The sequence below is a fragment of the Ambystoma mexicanum genome, chromosome 4p, assembly GCF_040938575.1.
Source record: "Ambystoma mexicanum isolate Mex_15411 chromosome 4p, UKY_AmexF1_1, whole genome shotgun sequence".
NCBI classification, from domain to species: domain Eukaryota; kingdom Metazoa; phylum Chordata; class Amphibia; order Caudata; family Ambystomatidae; genus Ambystoma; species Ambystoma mexicanum.
This window is the reverse complement of record NC_090927.1, coordinates 194,742,742-194,762,128: the sequence shown is the minus strand read 5'-3', so window position 1 is coordinate 194,762,128 and position 19,387 is coordinate 194,742,742. Positions and strand designations below refer to the sequence as shown.

At 42.9% G+C, this 19,387-nt stretch overlaps 1 protein-coding gene and 1 long non-coding RNA gene across 2 annotated transcripts in view; one reads left to right on the top strand and one right to left on the bottom strand.

Annotated features, from left to right (window-relative positions):
- PNOC (prepronociceptin) overlaps positions 1 to 19,387 on the top strand; it is a 438,527-nt gene that overhangs the window by 359,374 nt on the left and 59,766 nt on the right. The gene's annotated exons all lie outside the window — the stretch shown is intronic.
- LOC138453135 (uncharacterized) lies at positions 10,221 to 15,305 on the bottom strand. Its single transcript, XR_011260367.1, has 5 exons — positions 15,106 to 15,305; positions 14,903 to 15,023; positions 14,718 to 14,809; positions 14,497 to 14,556; positions 10,221 to 11,635 (listed from the first exon to the last, which is right to left on the bottom strand). It is a non-coding gene; the product is annotated as an uncharacterized lncRNA (long non-coding RNA).

Below are 19,387 nucleotides of genomic sequence, written 5' to 3'. Positions count from 1 at the left end.
ATGTTATCACAAAGTGAAGTCACTGTGTATCATGTGGACGCGCATTGTGCCACAGACTCATTAGAACGTTGGTTTAATTCTGTTGCAGACGAACACACCAAGATTTAATCTGTGGGTGCGGAGGCTCAGGAAGACGATTTGGAGGGTTTGGCCAAATGAGCTCACCAGAAATGTGGGCACCTTGGAAAAAAGGCTACTATCAGGTGGGCACAAGCTCGAGGAATTAGTCTTCCTTTAGAGGTAGTGAAAACAATAATTTTGCAATGTCCAGTGTGCCAACACCAACAGCATAGACCTATCCCTCAGATTGTTCGGGGTACATTGCGAAGAGGAAAACTTGGCAGATTGATTATATCGGTCCCATGCCAATCAGTAAAGGTTGTCAGTATGCATGCACTATTGTAGATACATACTCATGATATTTGATGGTTTTGCCGTGCAAGCGTGCAACACAACTGAACACCATCAGGTTGTTAGATCAGATCATAATACATTATGGAGTGCCTTTGCAGATTCAAAGTGACAATGGGTCACATTTCAAAGGCAAATTAATCCAGGAGTACTGCCAGGAAAAGAGCATTGAGTGGTTGTACCACGTGCCATATTACCCTGCTGCTTCAGGGTTAATTGAACGAACGAATGAATGGGTTGTTGAAAGAACAGTTGCGCAAATCTGGAGATGGCAATTTGGCAGGCTGGCGTGATCGTGTGTTTGATGCGGTGCAAGTTTTAAACAATAGGCCTGTGAATGAGCATGAAACTCCTTTGATGTGACTAATGACTCCTACTTTACAGGTTCAACCCAATTCAGTCAGAGAAACCCTATTGTACTGGGAAATTACCCCGGGTTCTTTAGCTCCCTATCGAGCGACTCCAGAGTCAGCAGGGGTAGACTTGCATTCCCATGAAGAAATCAGATTAGACCCAAGAGGGATGGTTGTAATTGAAACAGGGATTGGAGTACAAATTCCCCCGGAGCATCTGGGATGGATTGCCCCTAGATCTGGCCTAACATTGAAGGGAGTTCAAGTGTTGGGAGGGGTAATTGATGCTGATTACCAAGGCGAGATCAAAGTCATCCTGATGAATAGTGGGGACCAATTGTTATCGATCCACAAGGGTGATTGGGTGGCCCAATTGATCATCATTCCTGTTAAGTTGTCCATGATTAAGAAGGGGGAGCCTCCTACAGTGTTAACTACCCGTGGGGATCGTGGTTTTGGCTCTTCAGACAGTATGGTACCGGGTGCAAAGGTGTGGGTGGAAAGGCCAAGTGGCCCACCAGTGCCTGCAGATGTCATTGCATCCGGCAAAGACCAAGTAGTTTTAGTCATGGAGCCCGGTAGAAAGAAATGGCAATATGTGCCCGCAGACAAATGTTACCTGAGAGAGTGATGTACAACACTGATATCTCTTTTCTGGGTTTGCCTTGTAGATCCTGTGTCTGGCTGGTGTAATTGTGGTACTAAATGGACTCCATTTGGGAGAGTTAAACTGCATGCTGCTACCAATGAAAAATGTCACATATGTGCCAGTGATCAAGGGGATACTGATAGTGATGAGTAATGTTGTCCAGAAGCAGCCTTATGCCGATTCCGAAAAGCCAGCCAGACCGAAGACATGGATTCGTGAAATGCGGCAAACACGTCAGGAGCAAGTGAAAACAACCTTGATGCCACTCATGCGAGACGCATCTGCAGGACGGCGAAGACATTCTCCTACGATTAGGCAAACAGAGAATATGTGGATATACCTGGCACAGCAGGTGCTCAACTTAAAGCACTTCTGTCTTACTGATGTGCCCAATGCTGAAGCTTTACTGACTACGTGCTTAGCAGCAGTGCCGACGCCTGTTCCAGTTCTAAAGCATATTTTTGGCGTTGCACACAATGATTCTTTGGTTCAAGATTCTGATATTAGGCAATCTTTTTCCGTTTATGAGTACTGCAGATTTTGCCAAGAAACCGATCGTAAATGGAGAAATTTGACACGTGTTATTACCTATAATATAACCCAAGGTGATGTATCCTCTGTTATGACATGCAATGCACAAGAAATTGGCAAATGCCAACAGCTCGATTTAACCAAACAGCAAAATCATACAAGGTTTGAGCAACGATTGTGTTTGCGAGTGCCACGCACATGTACCAGTGTAAATAATACTATGTCTTGTAATCATACAGTGATAGCTGCCAGTCATTTGAATCATGTGAAACTTCCAACAGGATGGCTCTTTTCATGTGGCAACATCACATACACTTATATTCCAGCTAACATTTCCGGAGGTCCATGTGCTTTAACTCGATTAGGATTAATGATGTTTCCTTTACACCCAGCGATAACTCGAGGTAAAAGTCAACTTTCGAGTCTGTGGGTCTATCTCCCGATTGTGATTCACATGTACACTTGTTATCAGAAGCTGAGGTTCTAGCATTAACCCTTTCATTAGTGGGAGTTTGGGGTTTAGCTGCTGGGGGTTATAAATCTTTGATGAAATTAGCATGTTTAGTAGTCAAAAGCCTTAATCATACTTCTCAGGCATTAGAAGAATTACTTCTTGATAGTCAAGTTATTAGAAAAGCAACTTTGCAGAACAGAGCTGCTGTTGATTATCTATTGCTAAAGCATAAATTAGGGTGTAACGCAGTTGAAGATATGTGTTGTTTCAATCTAAGTAACCATTCACAATCCATTGAAAGTCTTATTCGAGGTTTGAGGGATCTCATTTCTCAAGTGTCCCAAGATCGTACTGGGAATTAGTGGGATTGGTTATTTTCATGGATCCCTGATATTGGGGGTACACTACGTTACGCTTTTGCTTGCATTTGCATTATATTAGCTATCATAATAACTTGTTGTTGCTGTATTCAATGTATTCCCAATTTAGTTTTAATGTTTCGTCGGTTTCAGGGACCGGCTCCTCTGCCACTGGGCTATGGAAGGTAAATATCCAAGGGTGGAATTGTTATGCTTGAACTAAAATGGCGCTGGTGCGCAGTGCATTCTGGGAGTGCTCGAAGCCATGATGGATATTTACTTCATGCTGCAGTGAAAAGCTGCACGCATTTTGAAGAAAACATGCTTTCCAAACCTGGTATACAGTCAAGGACATTTCTGCTGGGAAAGCTAACTTGTCTTTTTAGAGGAGGGAGGCACTGTGCACCTTGAGGGTACTGTCGGTTGACCCAGCTGGCAACCAACGGCTGCTTATCAATGCGCAAGTGCGTTACCAGAATGTTCGAGAAATCGCCACCCCTTTTCGGAGTGTGCATATATGCGGAACCGCAGGGGTGGTCAGGTGAGACTTCAGCCGGAGGGGGACGCTTTCGTCCGGCATTCCTGTGAGCTGTTGTGCTCTCGGCCCGGCTGTTATCGGGGTCTTCCAGCCGCTTCTTGGCGAGATGAGGAATCCAGATACGCTCACGGTGATGTATTTCCTTTTGAATTCTTTGCTTCTTCTGTGATCTATGTCTGTTTCTTCTGTGATTTATGTCTGTTATCACTGGTTGCTTCTAAGCTTTGAATAAATAGCCGTATAAGTGCTCATTATTCTCTAAGAGTGTGTGGTTGTAAGTTATTGCGTCTTTCTGCATTCAAAGTATTGGCTCTGTAATTGCATTGGTGATTTATGATTTTCCGTGCACTCTGGGAGAGCAATACAGCCACTAAATTCACAAAGGTGGTGCAGGGCTGTGGCAAAGGGGTTTAGCTCTTACATTCGATGGAGATGCTTTTTTTCAATAAAAAGAAAACAAGCACCTTAACAGCAAAATGTTAATTTTACCCAACAAAAACCAGTGCAAACGTTTCCTGTGTGTCCCCCACCAGGAGTTGCATTATTGTTTTTTTTGGGGTGTTTTGGGAGCATCAAGACTGCCTGGACAGACGGTCTGATAGCCCAGCCGGTCTTCAAAGGAAATAGCAGCAACAACCAAAGTCTATTTGTTTTTCTTCCAGGCCTCCTCCTCCTGTAGTTACTCATTTACCTGTTCCAAAAAAGTGGGAAAGAGCTAGGTTATCATTATGCAGTGGCCAGTGGTTGCCACACAAACTCAGGCTGCCACGCGCAACTGGAGCTGCATAGGGAGAATGTTGGCATAGAGGGCAATGAGCCAGGTTGTCCAATTCGATGCAGTAGATCTCACATAATGATGTGCCTAACATATAGTTCATCTGATACAAAGCAGCAAAATGCTTACTTTAGTGTTGATTAGCTCACAAATAATTATCAGGCATGGATTCACATGTTATGTTAGTGACTTTTAGTTGGTTACTGCTTTTAAAATAGACTTTGCAAAATGGAAGACCATGCAGTAGACCAAGAGATGGTCAATAGAAAAAAACTATTTAAAGAGGCAGGAATACAAACTGATAAAGATCACTGAGGAAAACCTTTAACAATCTAATCATGGCTATGGGGCTGCCCAAATATTTCAGTGATTGAACGAGACCAAGATTACACTAGTTATGATTCAAATCTTTCTATTTAATACTGTGCATAGAAAGAACAGGCTCTGTGTCCGAAAGTAAAATTTAGGGTAAGGAAGAGGAATTCAGTGTTTAAAGAAAGTACAGCTTTGTCATAGAATGTTGCCCCAACACAATTCAACAATCACAATTTAGAGGTCAATCGACTGAAGAGTAAGGTGCATTGGAATATTGGTAAAATGGACCTGGTGAATAGGTTAATGGAGCGTTTCTGGCAATATACATATTTTTATCGGAAACCAAAGGGACTTTCTGTAGAGAATGTTCCTCTCTTCATCAATAATATTATAAATAATGTGTTTAGCGGGATTGGGCATGCAGGGCAGAATCATAGAGCACATACATATGAGCATAATGTACACCAGAGGAATAAAACCGATGAGACAGGGAATTAGAAAAGTGTGGGTGGATCATCCAGACCCCCTGGTGCAAGTACATTTATTTATTTATTTGCATTTTTAAAGCGCACAACTGCCCTCGGGCATCGTGGCGCTGTTACAAGAAGGTTGATTTAGCATAGGTGAATATTACGAGAACAGTGGGAGCATGGTTACAGACATGGCAAAGTTCAGTGGTTACATAGGAACAGTGAGCGTAGGTACAGTTGTGTGTTATAGCCATTGTTCATTTCAGTGGTGTTGACTTAGTCACTTAAATAAGATAGTTAAATAAATAAGATAGTTTTCAGTGCTTTTCTGAAGGCCATGAGGGATGATTCAGCTCTCAGTTTGGGGGGTAGAGAGTTCCAGTATTTTGGAGCTAGAACTTCGAAGCTCGAGCCGCCAGCTTTAGCTCTGTTGAATTTGGGGACTGAGAGTTGGTTTGCGTACAGGTCCCTTTCGGGTCTAAGGGCCTCATTCCGAGGTTGGAGGTAGTCATGGCGCTGTTAGTGCTAACAGCGCCATGACTACCTCCAGTACCGGTACTGAGTCCGCCCTCATTCAATGGGGACTTACCGGTCTATTCCGACCTTTGCGAGACCGATAAATCCCCATTGAAAAAGCCATTCCCCATTCCATTTCAGCCCCCATAGGGCTCAATGGGAAGGCGATAATAACGGTACCGCAAGTTGCAGTACCATTATTAGCTCTGAAGTCCCTTAACGGGCCCGTCCATAACGCCTGGTAAAACCAGGCGTTAAGGAAGGGATCCGCTAAGGGACCTCGTAATAGGGCGCAAAGGGATTACCGGCACTGATGTCCTTAACGGTGCCCAGTATCCCTTTGCGCCCACCTCGTAATGAGGCCCTAAGTGTCTGGACAGGTTGTATACGTTCAGTAAGGTAGCTAGGGACAGAATGGGATATGTATCTGTTGGTAATGATAAGAGTCTTGAATTGGATGCGCTCTTTGAATGGGAGCCAGTAAGCATTTTGTCTTGCTAAGGAGATGTGTTCCCTCCTAGGAATATTGAGGGCAGCTCTCGGGGCGTTGTTCTGTGTATTTTGAAGTTTGTTAATGTTTTTGGCCGAGGTGCCTAGTAGGAGGACGTTGCAGTAATCCAATTTGGTACCTATGGTGGCCCTGGCGATGTTGAGGAGGTTTACAGTGGATAGGTGAGGCTTTACTGCATTGATTATCTTAGTTGTTAGTGCTGCTGAGGAGGAGATGTGACTAACATGTCTGTCCATGGACAAGGCTGAATCTAGGTATACTCCCAAAGTTTTTTACAGCAGAGGAGACTGGGATTACAGAGTTTTCAATTAAGAAGTTACTGTAATTGTTGTCTAGTTTACTGAGGGATTCATTAAGTCCTACCAGTAGGATCTCTGTCTTATCTCCATTGAGACAGAGGCTGTTGGCTGCCATCCAGCATGGATGCTAGCATATGTGTTTTGTAGGGTTTTTAGGTCTTGCTCGTAATTACCAGATAATGGGAGAAGAATTTGTGTATCGTCCGCATAATTGGTGAAAGTTATGCCGAATTCTTCTAGGTCGTTGAATAGAGGGAGTGTGAAAAGGTTGTATAGTGTGGGGGAGGTGCAGGAACCTTGTGGTACTCTGCAGTTAATAGGGGAAGGAGTGGCTGACGCTTGGTCTGAGAAGACCCTCATAACTCTGCCCTCGAGGAAGGATGAGATCCAGGTTGTGGTCTCAGTAGAGAAGTGAGCTGTGTTGTTGAGGTGTGTCTTCAGGATTTTATGGTCGACTAGGTCGAACGCAGCCGATAGGTCGAGGAGTAGGAGGATGGCACATTTGTCTTTATCCATATATCTTAGAAGTTGTTTTTTTAGGTCGAGTAACACTGACTCTGTGCCATGGCGTGGACGGAAACCGGACTGTCTTTTGCCTAGGATGTTGTGTAGGTCAAGGTAGGCTTGTATCTGTATATAAGCCGCCTTGTCCAGGAATGGCACTGATGTGATTGGCCTGTAGTTATTAGGTGAGTCTGGGTCTAGGGTGGGCTTTTTTAGCAGTGGGCGAACCCAGGCTTCCTTGAGAGAGGAGGGTACTGAGCCGGTGGCAAATGATGCGTTGATGAAGGTTACAATGAATGGCGCTAGGGGCTCAGCGCAGTCTTTGATTATGTTTGCTGGACAGATGTCTCCTTTGCAGAGTGAGGGCTTTATTTGTTTCATGATGAGTAAGACCTCAGGAATGGTTACCTTTCTAAAGGTAAATGGCGGTGGTGAGTTGCTATCATGTTGGATAGGGTGCTTAGGGTTGGGGGAGGTTTGCGTTTTGTGGGGGGACTTGGGTAAGTTGTCTAGGTTGGCTTTGATTTTCTTTTTTGGAGTAGGTCTATTTTGTCAAGCATCTCTTTCTGAATATCATTGCACCATTTCTCATCTTTGTCCTACATATCATAAGAAAGGAAAAACTGCATTACAAAAATTGTTTACGGTCACATACGCATTTACTGATGAAACGCAATGGTGAGGCAATGTTGGGTTACAGAAGTAGTCTGGGCGATTCATTGTAGGGAGCTATATAAAGATGTATCTACGGAATTTCGTTAATTTTTTCCATGACGGAGAAAAGGATTTAGAAATTAGCATTGAAAATCTTCAAGGGATTGTTGTAGCATCATCTGACTGCAGAGTACCAGGACCGAATGGCCTATGTAACAAGCTGATGAAAACGGCCCCTGATATCTGGCCCCAAATGCTTTTTTGTTTTTTAAGAGTATCTTGGAAAGTAAGATATAACCCCCTTCTTGGAAGTCTTTAAATATAGTTCCGATTTACAAGAAGGGGGATCGCCAAGATTTACAAAGCTACTGTCCGATGGCCCTCCTAGATGCTGAAAGTAAGGTTTTCTCAGTTTGTGTACTTAAGGAACTGGAAAACTGAATATCTCAAAATAAAATTCTGACAAAATTTCAGACTGGATTTGGGAGGGGGGTCAGGTCAGATGCAAATGGGCTGGTAATTAACTCATTGATAGAATATGCTTGCAATGACAGGACTGATCCCTTATATATTGCTTGTGTGGGCTTAAGCCTTGCATGCAATATGGTGGATCATGCCAGACTGTGGAATGAGCGCCTTAGATGGAAGCTTCCGCACCCCCTATTAGATATCCTGATTCACATGCATAGGGACACAGAGATTCAGGCAAGGTTAAATGAGCAAGGGCAGGTAACCAAAGCAATCTCGGCTGTGCAGGGACTGAGGCAGGTGTGTTTTGGACCCCTGCCTCTTTAACCTGTATATTTAGGACTTCTGGGCATTTTTGCAAGGTGTAGCATTTGTGTCCCGGTGAATGCTAAGGAACGTTACTCTTGGCTAGGGTATGCCAACGATGTGTTGCTAATGGATAAAACACCTATAGGCCTACAGCGGCTCTTGACGTAATTTGAAGAATATACTAAACTAAACACATTTCAGGTTAGACCTACTAAATGCAATGTCTTGTATTTTAATGGAAAGAGGATTAAACCAATACGTTGTAAATGGTTCATGGGCAAAAGCCCGCTGTCAGCCATACTATCGACAACATATTTGGGGTTTACTTTAGTAAGATTTTCCCAAATAATTGCAAGGAAAAATACAGTATGGGCCAAATTCAAACAACTGGATGCCCAAATGCTCTTCCTTTCAAGCAAGTATTGCAGGTTCTCGCTACAACTATTGATTTGGTTTTATAATTAGAAAGGGATCCCTTTTATACTATATAGTTTAGAATCCTCTGAGAAATTGGAATTAGAACGTCTTGAGGGATTAATTTGGCGCAAGGCCCCGTCATTGCCCAATTGTATGCCCGCAGTAATTCTGCTAAACGAGTTGGGTTTGACTTCACTATCTTGTTTGGTTTCCTGGAAGCAGTTGACATTATACAGGAAACACTATTGTGCGAACTCCAAATCTTTATATCGGCCGGTGGGAAAGAATCTAGAGGATTTTAATATCCGTTGTTTTATGAATTTTGAAAAGAGATGTATCGAAAATATGGAATTTTATCACGTAACTTTGGGAAACTTGATATTGGACCCGGTATTAGTGAAGAGGAACTGTTTGAAATGGATTGGAATGGCAATTTAGATGTGAGAAAGAAATGTAAAATGTATTCAGATCTGAGCCTAGAAAACAAAAAAGGGGAAGTGCAGGTTCTCTCTACGACCATTGATTTTGTTTGTGACCATTTGACCACTGATGAAGACCACCGAGGAAATTCTTTAACAATCTAAACATGGCTATGGGGTTGCCCAAATATTTCAGTGATTGCAGGTAAATAAAGGATCAACAAGACCAAGAGTACACTAGTTCTGAAAATGTTATTTCAAAGCTCTCTATTTAATACTGTGCATAGAAAGAACAGACTCAGTGTCCGAAAGTAATATTTAGGATTAGGAAGAGGCAATCCAGGATTTAAAGAAAGTTCAGCTTTGTTATAGAATGCTGACGCCACACAATTCAGAAATCGCTACAAGACAGTGGCCTTCTCCCGGATGAAGGCCTTCATCACCCAACGTGAGGTCTTTGAATTCTCATTTTCTGTGACCCATGGAGCCGGACATACGTGCAATGTTATGCTTCATGAAGTCCTGTCGATCAGTCTTCTAAAGTCTATTGCTCAAAACAGATCACTTTCGTGCACTTTGCTCTTCTTTACAGCCCCCTATTTAATCTCTGCTTATCAATCTCAAATCACTCTGACTACAGAGGTCTGCCAACCATCCATTCCCAATCTGCTTGTGTGCCACAACTTGTACTTTATGGATTATGAAGAATCATAAGCATTACCTTTCTTTAGCCTACAAAACGATGGTTTCTTCTAAGAAAGGATCATTCAAAGAACCCCCCTTTGACTAATGAAAGAAGTTAAGCCTCTGAAATACAGTGCATGTGCCACAGACACCAAACGGTGGCAATCTATCGTTTTTCGCCCGCCTTCTGTTATGTTGAACCCATAATGCCGAACAAGGGAGGAGGGGGGCACTCCAGCAAACCCTGCTCCCCTTTTTCGGCATTAGGGGATTCCATGTTTTTGTCCATGCCGAATGCGCTCTGAATGCGCATTCAGCATTTTATTTTCGGGCATTACCCTCTATACAGCCTAGAGCTAAACAGCCCACAGCAATACTGGAATGTCTTTTATTAGATGGTATTAGGTCCATTTTTCGAACACCTAAGGTGCTTAAATCACAGATTGCAAAACATATTAGAAATGCAATTGTTTTGCAATTTATTATAAGAAAATGGCCATGATGAACAGTATTTGTTGAATTAATTCTAACATAATATTGTAGCCAATTTCAGAAACTGCAAAAATATGTTTGTTATTACATTTACTAACATTAAAACCGGATGGTTATTTACTTTAAACATGTGTCTTTTGTTAACAGTGCTTGCTAATGTGTGGCCCTATAACGAATACTACACATGAAAACATTCATTTTTTAGACTCAAAACATCATATTTAAAGTTTCTAGGAAACAAATGGGTTCACGCTCATGAATTCCAACCATTTGTTGTAAAAAGTCGTTTCAGGCGTGGCTTCAAAGAGTAGCTGCAGTGTTGTGAGAGATGATGGAAGAGGAAATTGTTTAAACAAGGTTCATTTGGTTAGTCTTCCTGTTCAGCTGTAGAGTCCCATTTCTAGCCATCAGTCAGGAATACTGGATCCCGTTTCTTGGAATTCTGTGGAAATTGTTTGTGGGGAGCTGCTGCACCGCCCAGGGGAGAACATTAGTTGAAAGTGGTGGGAGGGTGAGGTCTGCAACAGTGGCTGCATGCTGCAGATTTCCATCAATATTGAAGCTACTCTCTAAAGAATCAGTTCCAAAATGGCAATTGTTGCCTGGGCACCTCAAATGGTAAGCCGGATATGGTTTGACACACTACAGGAGAAAACCCTTTACCCGACTGGAAATTTGCCGTGATCAGAGCGCTTCTGGCCTAAGCCCTCTGAAGGTTAACAGGCCAACTTGAAATTAGTTATGGAGATTACTCTTAATCTAACTGCAGCCAAAGGGGGAGCGTTAAGATGGGAACACAAAGCAACGCTAGAGGCATGAATAATGGATTCATTACATCATTAATGAACTGAGAGGGGGGGACATTTGTTGTGGTTGAAAAGTGTTCTGTCCTGATGACGGTCCCCAACAACAAGAACCATAGGACAACACACTCTTGGAGAACAGAAGCACAAAGTGTTGATATATCACAAACTTAATGTCATATGAACACTAACACAATATTTGAGAGATTAAACCACATGAGGCGTGTGGCTAGGACGTGAGAAATACCACAATCATTAACTCATGCAGGATGATGTTATATTGTTCCATCCCATGTAATTAGATTAATTGTGTCATTTTTAAGAATTTTGAATATGCAATTGAGGCATTTGTCTTTTTGAACTGATTCCTTAGAGATTAGCTTCAATATTAATGGAGTCTTGATATTTTCTGTTGTTTGCTTATGGGGCCTCGGGAGTCAAGACAGGAGAGCAGGTATTTCATTGTCCTATTCATACATAGAGCAGGCTACAGTGAGTGGAACGAGGTGAGCATAGGAGGAGTGTTTGGGCCGCTGTGCACAATGGAGAACAGGCGGAGGAGTGGATACGGGGTGCTCGGTGGATGGTGCAGGATATGGTGAGCCACGATACGAAGGGGTGCCCAAGAGTAAGTGCAGATCATGAAGGCAAACTGCGCCAAAACGTGAGTGGGGGGGGAGGCAAGAGAATGATGGCACTTCCTCCTTTAACAAAGAAAACAAAAATAGGCGATTAAAAAAAAGAGGATCGGATCGCAATAATTACAAAAATATTTTTGAAAGTAAATGAGAAAAATGAAAACCATTACAGTAATAATTACTTTTAAAATTGGCATTTAGAATCATTTCATAATTATTTCAATAAGTACCACTGCAAATTGTCCAACATAATGCCAAGTCATCCAGTTCTGCACTTTCTTGAACCCAGGTACATCATTTCCCAGGCACAGACTTCCTTTAAGGTGTCATGTTCCACCTGGTCAGACTAACATTCATGGTTCATGATGGCAAGGCTCCCCTCAATCCCACCGTCCTCACTCAACCTGTTCCACCAACAATGCTAAGGGTGCAGCTTGTCCACTGATAAACAAAACCTGACTTGTCACACCGAAACTCTCCCCAACTGTTTCCTCAATAGTACATTGCTTCCACATAAAATGTAAGTACAAAGAAATGCTTGCATGTTTTCTTTTAATTATTATCCTGCCCTGCTATGTTATCCAGGCACGTTTTTATTTCTCTACATGTGTCTGTGCCCTGCCATGGATGTCCCCTTGGCCATCGCATCCTGGGTGAAGTTTCTCCAACAATGAGAGTAATGTGAGGGTGTAAGATGCAAGGAAGCTTAGGATCCATGGCATTGTCTAAGTTACTCTTCACCCACATTATGCTTCATTTGAGGGTCATCCTTGGCAGTTGCGGAGGCAGATTCTGGTGCCGGGGGAGCCAATAGCTCCTGAAGGGGTGCATAGATTCTAAATCATCTATGGGTGAGCCCTCGCAGGGGTTGGTGACTGTTTTCAGTGAAGGGTCTTAAATCGTTCTTCAAATTAGTGCGAGTGACGGAGCATAGTGAGGGAACCCTAAATAATTAAGGGGCGTTTCGGGGAAACATTTTTTAAATAATATGCTGAAATGATGCATTTTGCAGCACAGTTTTTAAGAAAAATGGGATGGCAACCCATCCAATTTATAATTGTTTCTCTTCAGAAACAACAAACATATCCAGGAAATGTCATGATTTGTAGGCAGTGATGCCTGGTGAATATTTTGGGTGGAGGCGCCTAAATATTTCCTCCAAGTAGCACGAGCTTCCGAGCGCAGCGAGAGAGCACAGAACAATTAGTGAAGTGAGGAATTTATTTTAGAATAATGTGCTGAAATAATGCAAAGAGGTAAAAAGCCATACAAGTTCACATGAAGAAAATCCAGGCAATGCCAAGCCAACAACAGTACACTAAATAGGAGCACTTTATATTATTTTCATGAGGCTACCACAACCTATCTATGCCACTAATAAAAGAAAGGATAATGATTTTTTTACTTGACATCTAAGAAAGAATCCCAATAAAAAATGTATTAACCTGCCCCCACCCCAAACACCCGCTTCCTGACCTATCACAAACACACATGCGCACACACATTCACATAACACATTCACACGCGCACCCGTATGTCATACTCTCATTCATTCACACACATAATTCATTAAAAGTAAAACCTTACCTATACATAGCCCTGATTCTCACGTATTCTGCCGTCGCCGCCAGCTACAGCACAGCAAGAACAGGAACCAAGCAACGCGCTTCCTGTATTCTGCACACGCGTGCAGGAGCCAAAGCGCTGATGATATGGTGCCCTGCTCCGTTTCTACGTGCGTGGTGGCGCAGGAGCACTTCCTTGCATATGCAAATGTACAGTACCCCAACCTGCATCCCCAAAGGGCCATGCAAGTCTGGGAAACTAAAATGCCCCCGGCCTTATATGGTACATTGGACATCACATGCATGAAGCTACTGCCACAACCTATCTGGGCCAGCAGTCTCTGCAAGGGGTTTACAGTGACCCCAGACACATGCACATGCACGCACACGCACACACACACACACACTCTCTGAGCTCTAACATACACATGCATGCATACATGCACAGCTAGACTAGCTCAATTAGTTATTCATGCACACACAATACATTACATTCAAACTCATGCATGCATAGATACATAAATATAGACATATACATACATACATAACACTTAGCTTTTGTTCAGGAGCACCGTACATGGCCATGCAGACAGCACACACGACGTATGCAGGCGTGCAGCACCAGCAAGCCCAGGCCTTCCTGGGAATGCCGGCTCCACATCGAGCAACGCCAGCGCGGTTGCCACGGCAACCTTGTGAGTGGCGCACCAGGCAGTGCAGCACGCAACTCACCGTTTTTTTTATATCATCAAGGCTGGCACTCTAGCTGCCAGCACCGATTGTATAAACAAAAAAAGATACATGCTAGTCTGGGTGGTTCATCGTCGGATCACGAAGAACAAACTGAGGCACAGCAATAAGCAAATAGATATTTTTGCTATATACTCAAATAGACTCAATCACATCATTCGAATTAATGTCTGTTCACATAAACAATAGACTTTGTGTTTTTCATCTGTATATTTTAACAGTGCATGAATCATAAAGAATCAATAATCAATTGTTTCACATACAAGTGTATAAAATGTTTTAGTTCACATTCAAAAGAAAAAAGTTGATCGCTCAAATAGCCACATAATCTTATTCACATATTCTATTCATATGTCACAAACTGTGTTTCACATATATTGCAATCCAATTATCTTGATAGTGGTCAATTACTGCTCTCTCTAAGTAGATCGAGAGTGTCATGCCCTATCTACAACTACGCGTTTTGGGCGTGTCTCGCCTTTCTTCAGGTTTAAGATATTGGATTTTCTTTTCTGTATTCTGTAAAACATAAATAAAATATTCCCAAATACTACTCTGTGTGTCATTTTCCATTAAATCTATCCTTTTGCACCATAGCTAATGTTCACTAACCTTCAGATTGGTCTTCTACTGTAGGCTGTCTGCTTGAACTGGTGAGACGTGATTTTCTAGCTGTGAAATAAGCATAAAGTCAAGCGTGATTTACATGTTCCATTGTTTTTAGACGGAGGTGAGCAGAGGGACAAGGCTCTGCTTAGAGTGCTGGGTCCTCCTGCGCACCGCCTAAGATGTGTGATTTCTCATTGACGTTATTGCTGTTCGAAAAGACTTACCGACAGTGTAGTCTTTACTGTGGCACAATCTGTGTAGCAATGCACATCGGTGATGCCAATCAGGTTGTTCCTTAAACGATTAGGGTGTGCCCCTGAAAATTACAAAAATGGTGATATTACGTAAGGTAACCCTATCTATGAATCTCTCAATTGCATTAGTGTAGGTAATAAGGCTAAATACCTACCTTCAAGTGACTAAAGATATGCTTGTCGGGTGCCGTCTGGTATCCATAGTAACTCTGGTCGTCCCCGCGACATGGTGTACGGAGTATAGCCGATATTTAATGGATCTTGATAAACGTGATCCTGGAAAGGTATATAAGATTCACTATCAGGCGCTTAGTGGGATCATGAGTGTGTTTAAGCATCGTGTCGCGCTGAAACTTACCTAAGCTAGTTGAAAGCTGCTGCTCATCGGGAGATCGGCTCGCGTGTCCAGCACTGACCGCTGCACCGCAAACAAAGTGTCGCTAAGCAGCCGGTCAGCATTTCTCTATTAGAATGCTCGCTCTAGTCTGCTTGGGGCAAATTGGTCGCCATTTTTGGAGAATATTGTAATCCAGTGCATGGATTAACAACTCTCGGGAGAGTATACACCATTTATGTGTAAACAAAAAAAGACCCTTTGATTAACCGTTTTTTTTTTAATCATGGCTGGCGCTTAGTCATGAGAGAGCGCCAGATCTGCGGCAGGCTTGGCGGGTCTCCCCCACCCCTCGTCTCACCCATATTCTCGGTTTGTGTGGCACAGGGAAGTCATACTGTGTACTACGTACACAACAAGTGGCACTTCAAAATGCCAAGCAGCAAAAAGGAACAGCTCTCAAAAAAGTATTTGTTATCTTTCTTTGGTGACAAAAGAAAATGCCCGATGCCGCCTTTAGGTCGTAATGGGGACATTTGGAGACAGTTATATTGATAATCAAAAACTATAGTTCCCAAAATTCAGAACTTGCTCTTTAAGCGTGTATGTCCTTGTTGTAGGATGAACTGGGAGTGGGGTGTTATTTGTGTGACATTTTAATCATGCATTCTCCAGATTAACTCAATGGCTGCATGTGTACACATGACGTCAGTGAGCCCACTGTGCTGGCAGTTTATATGCATCCCCCAGGTAGCACGTGAACCTATCCGATTTCCAAACATAAGGTCACTCAGGGATTATGAGGATTTTTCCAGATTGCGCCCAGTGTGGGCACAGCCTAATTCCAGCTCGTGCTTCATTCAGTAGGCACGATGATATCAGCATGCCTATTGCAAAGGAAGAGTTCCATGGGGGAGAACATCTCACCTCCCCAGAGGTCTGTGCGCTGAGCAGCATGCGTATTGGGGGAATTTACATAGACACTCGAACACAGTCTGTCTTCGCAGCGTTATGGGTTTAGCAAGGAGAGCGGTGCAGGGGGTGCCGTGATACAATCTGCGAGTCTATTCCAATTAGTGCGTTTGGCAAACGGGGCAGAAAAGTAAAGAAATGTGGCCTATAGGATAACTGTGGCGTTTACTCAGTGTATAATGTTTACTCCTTTTTTTTCTCTGAATACTGTTAAAATAAACGTCAAGGTACTATATTTATGAATCCATTAAACCGTATTGAATTTGGACAAGGCACAATGAACAGTGCTGAAAAACATAGCCATGTGACTGTCAATGCTATTTCCTGTAGACTGGATGCAATCTTTAAGGTTGTGCAGTTGTTAGGGGCCAGTATTGAGAAGGTTTGGTGACTGATCTCTCAACATCAGGTGAGGTGCACAGTCTGCAGGTGGCCTTAAGACCACCCCCCTTCTATTTCTTTGCCCCACAGTGAGGTGTGCCCGTTTATCAAGACAGGACATCGCTTAAATAACTCAAATGTTTAGTTTTTACACAGTTATTTAACGGAACTTAACTGAGAACTTGCTGTTCTTATTTTTTTCTTTCAAGCCTCCTTGAATTGGCTCGGGGGCTGAAGATTTCTTTTTTGGGTGCAGCACCAGCACAACATTCCATTATTCATTGGCGAGGGCTGACTTTCCTAGTCACTTGGCTTTTCCTTTGTAGAGTCACACGGGCCAGGTATCATTTTCTCCTGGTGGCCGGACTTACTTTTTCCTTTACATCCCCGCTTGTATGGACTTCTGGGTAAGGACCAATTTTACAGAGTGGGGTTTACAACTCCCGAATCCGTACAAATAACATAATACAAAAAAAGAATGAGAAATTACATAATTTATTTGAACGAAAATAGTAGACATTTTGGTATGTGTATGGTAAATAATAGATGGGGGTGGGGTTAAGGTAGGAGTGGGTGCGGGGGGCACGGTGGGACTCCCCCTTATTATAAAAAAACAAAAAGATAAAAAAGCAAAAAGTAATTTTCGTTTTTCAGTTTAAAAAGTTAGGTCATTTCTCCATTCGTTTTTTTTTTCGAAAATATCATGGTTATCCCACAACTCCAGGTGCAGCCAAGGCAGAGTCATTCAGTGAGAGCCACTGTATGTCCATTGCACTCCCGTGGTCTCTTCCCACCTTTGAAAGGGGATCGTGTTTTGTTGCTGTGTTAAGCTGAGAAAATACATATGAAATTTAAAGCATGTCTCCTCAGTCAGTGGGCGATTGGGGGGGTTGGGGGTGGTGGGGGCGCTTCTCATCCTCTGTGACAAAAACGACAGGTCCTCCCAATGACTTCTCTTTGCTCTTTGAACCCCACAGCAAGCTGGCACAGTGGTTGGAGGAAACGTCTTTCCTACGCCAGGCTGAGGGATATCTGAGTAGCTATTAAAACCCAAAAGATGCCTCTAATGCTCCCCTCAGGTTCCTCATTGCCTGCATGAACACTCATACCCTTCTCTACAGGTGCAGAAATATGGGAGGCTATGCGGGAGCTCTCCAGAGTTTCCAGTTCTTCAGAGGTTATTTCAGATATATTTAGGAGATATGAGCAACCCTCCCGCAGCGACTCTTCTGCTCAACCCGTCCTTCCACCAAAATGTTATGTGAATGGAAAGAGCTGGATCGACGCTCGATTCGCAGTTTCATGTTAAAGATGTACTCCCTTTAGGATGGCCGGAAGGACTTCCTGGATTCTTTGACAGTGAGGGATGTGCTTAACAGAGTTTAGGTCAAGCCAGCAGTGAAGGTGATGGATGTCTCCCTTGGGGAACGTGGGTTGAAATGAAGAGGGGCCCCAAAGAATCCCAGTGCATGAGCTAAGCGTGGCATTTGTGCTAGTATCTACATGGCTTAGGCAGTCCAATCTCTGCTTCTTAATTATATGTCATCTTGTGAAGCCCTTCAAAGTGGTTTAGACTGTTAGGAACTTCTTTCTTGAATTAATCAGCATACTGACTTAATCTCCGGCGAATCCCTTGATTTGTTTAGGTAGGGGGCCCTGACTTTGGACTCTATAGAAGCAGCTAGATGGCACGTCTTGCCCAACTAAAAGTGGCTGATCAGGTTCGAAAGTGAGCATTTCTGAAGTTGCTTTTCCTAGGCAACGATTTATTTGTTTCAAAGTGAAAGGAAATGGTGTCCGAATCCTTAAATGTGTTCTGGCTCTTCTTATTTTCCCCTTTATGTCAGCCAACCTTTCATAGTTTCCAGACCGCTACCAAGTGAAGAACTATGGGCATAGGGCAGCTTCTGCATCCTCCAGAACCTCCTCCCACTCAGTCTCCATTACTGTACTGCTACTCCAACATTTTGGGACTGCCTCTGAGAGGAAGGATTTCTCTATTCATTACAGCATGGGGACCCTCTTTTTCAAACATCTGGATTCTGGGCATAATGTCCAGCCGTAATTAAAAGGAATTCTCCAGCCAACCTCCAGATTCAGGTGTCGGACCCACACCCTAGGGTTCGGACCATATGTTGAGGGTAGCTCTGCATAACACTTCACAACTGCTTTGGGAATGCAGTTTCGCCCTGGTTCCTCCACAAGGAGAGGCAAAATGCTTCATATAATCATCTTTCTGGTGCTTAAATCTTTGGGGAATCCTGTTTGGTCATTAACTTAAAGTCTCTCAACTCTTTTGTGATCACAACAATTCACCTTTTGAGTTCTTTTGTTGGACTAACTGGTGCAGCCAGCCTAGCCATTTCTTACTTTGGTATGGCACTTTTTACTGGATAGCTATGATAAAGCAAGCATGATGCATTATTACATAGCTAGACTGGCATTTTGGTGCAGCCATTCTAGACATTTCTTCGGCGTCCATTTTTTTTACTGGGCATCTGGCTGCACCATTTTGGTGCAGCCAGTTCGGACATATTTTCATATTGTGGCATGGAATTTTTAATGGCAAAGTCAACAGGAGTATGTTCTTACCTGGAGATACTGCCATAAATTGGCAGAACCAGCATGGACATGTTTTTATTGTAGTATCATTACTGGCATTATGCGCAAAAGCAGACATGAGTATTTTATTATAAGAATATACTGGCATATATTGGTGCAGCCAGCATGGAAATGTATAGTCACAGTCAGCTTGAATATGTATTTATACTGGCATATATTGGAGGCAAAGGCATCATGAAAATGCATTGGGAAATGCTCCTGTGCACTATTTATAACTTATCTATTCAACTTTTTCATGAGTTACCCTACAAAAACAATTGCAAACTGTCAGGCTTTTTACCAAATTTTTCACTTAAAGTGCGCAATAAAATGCACAATTTTAACCTATTAT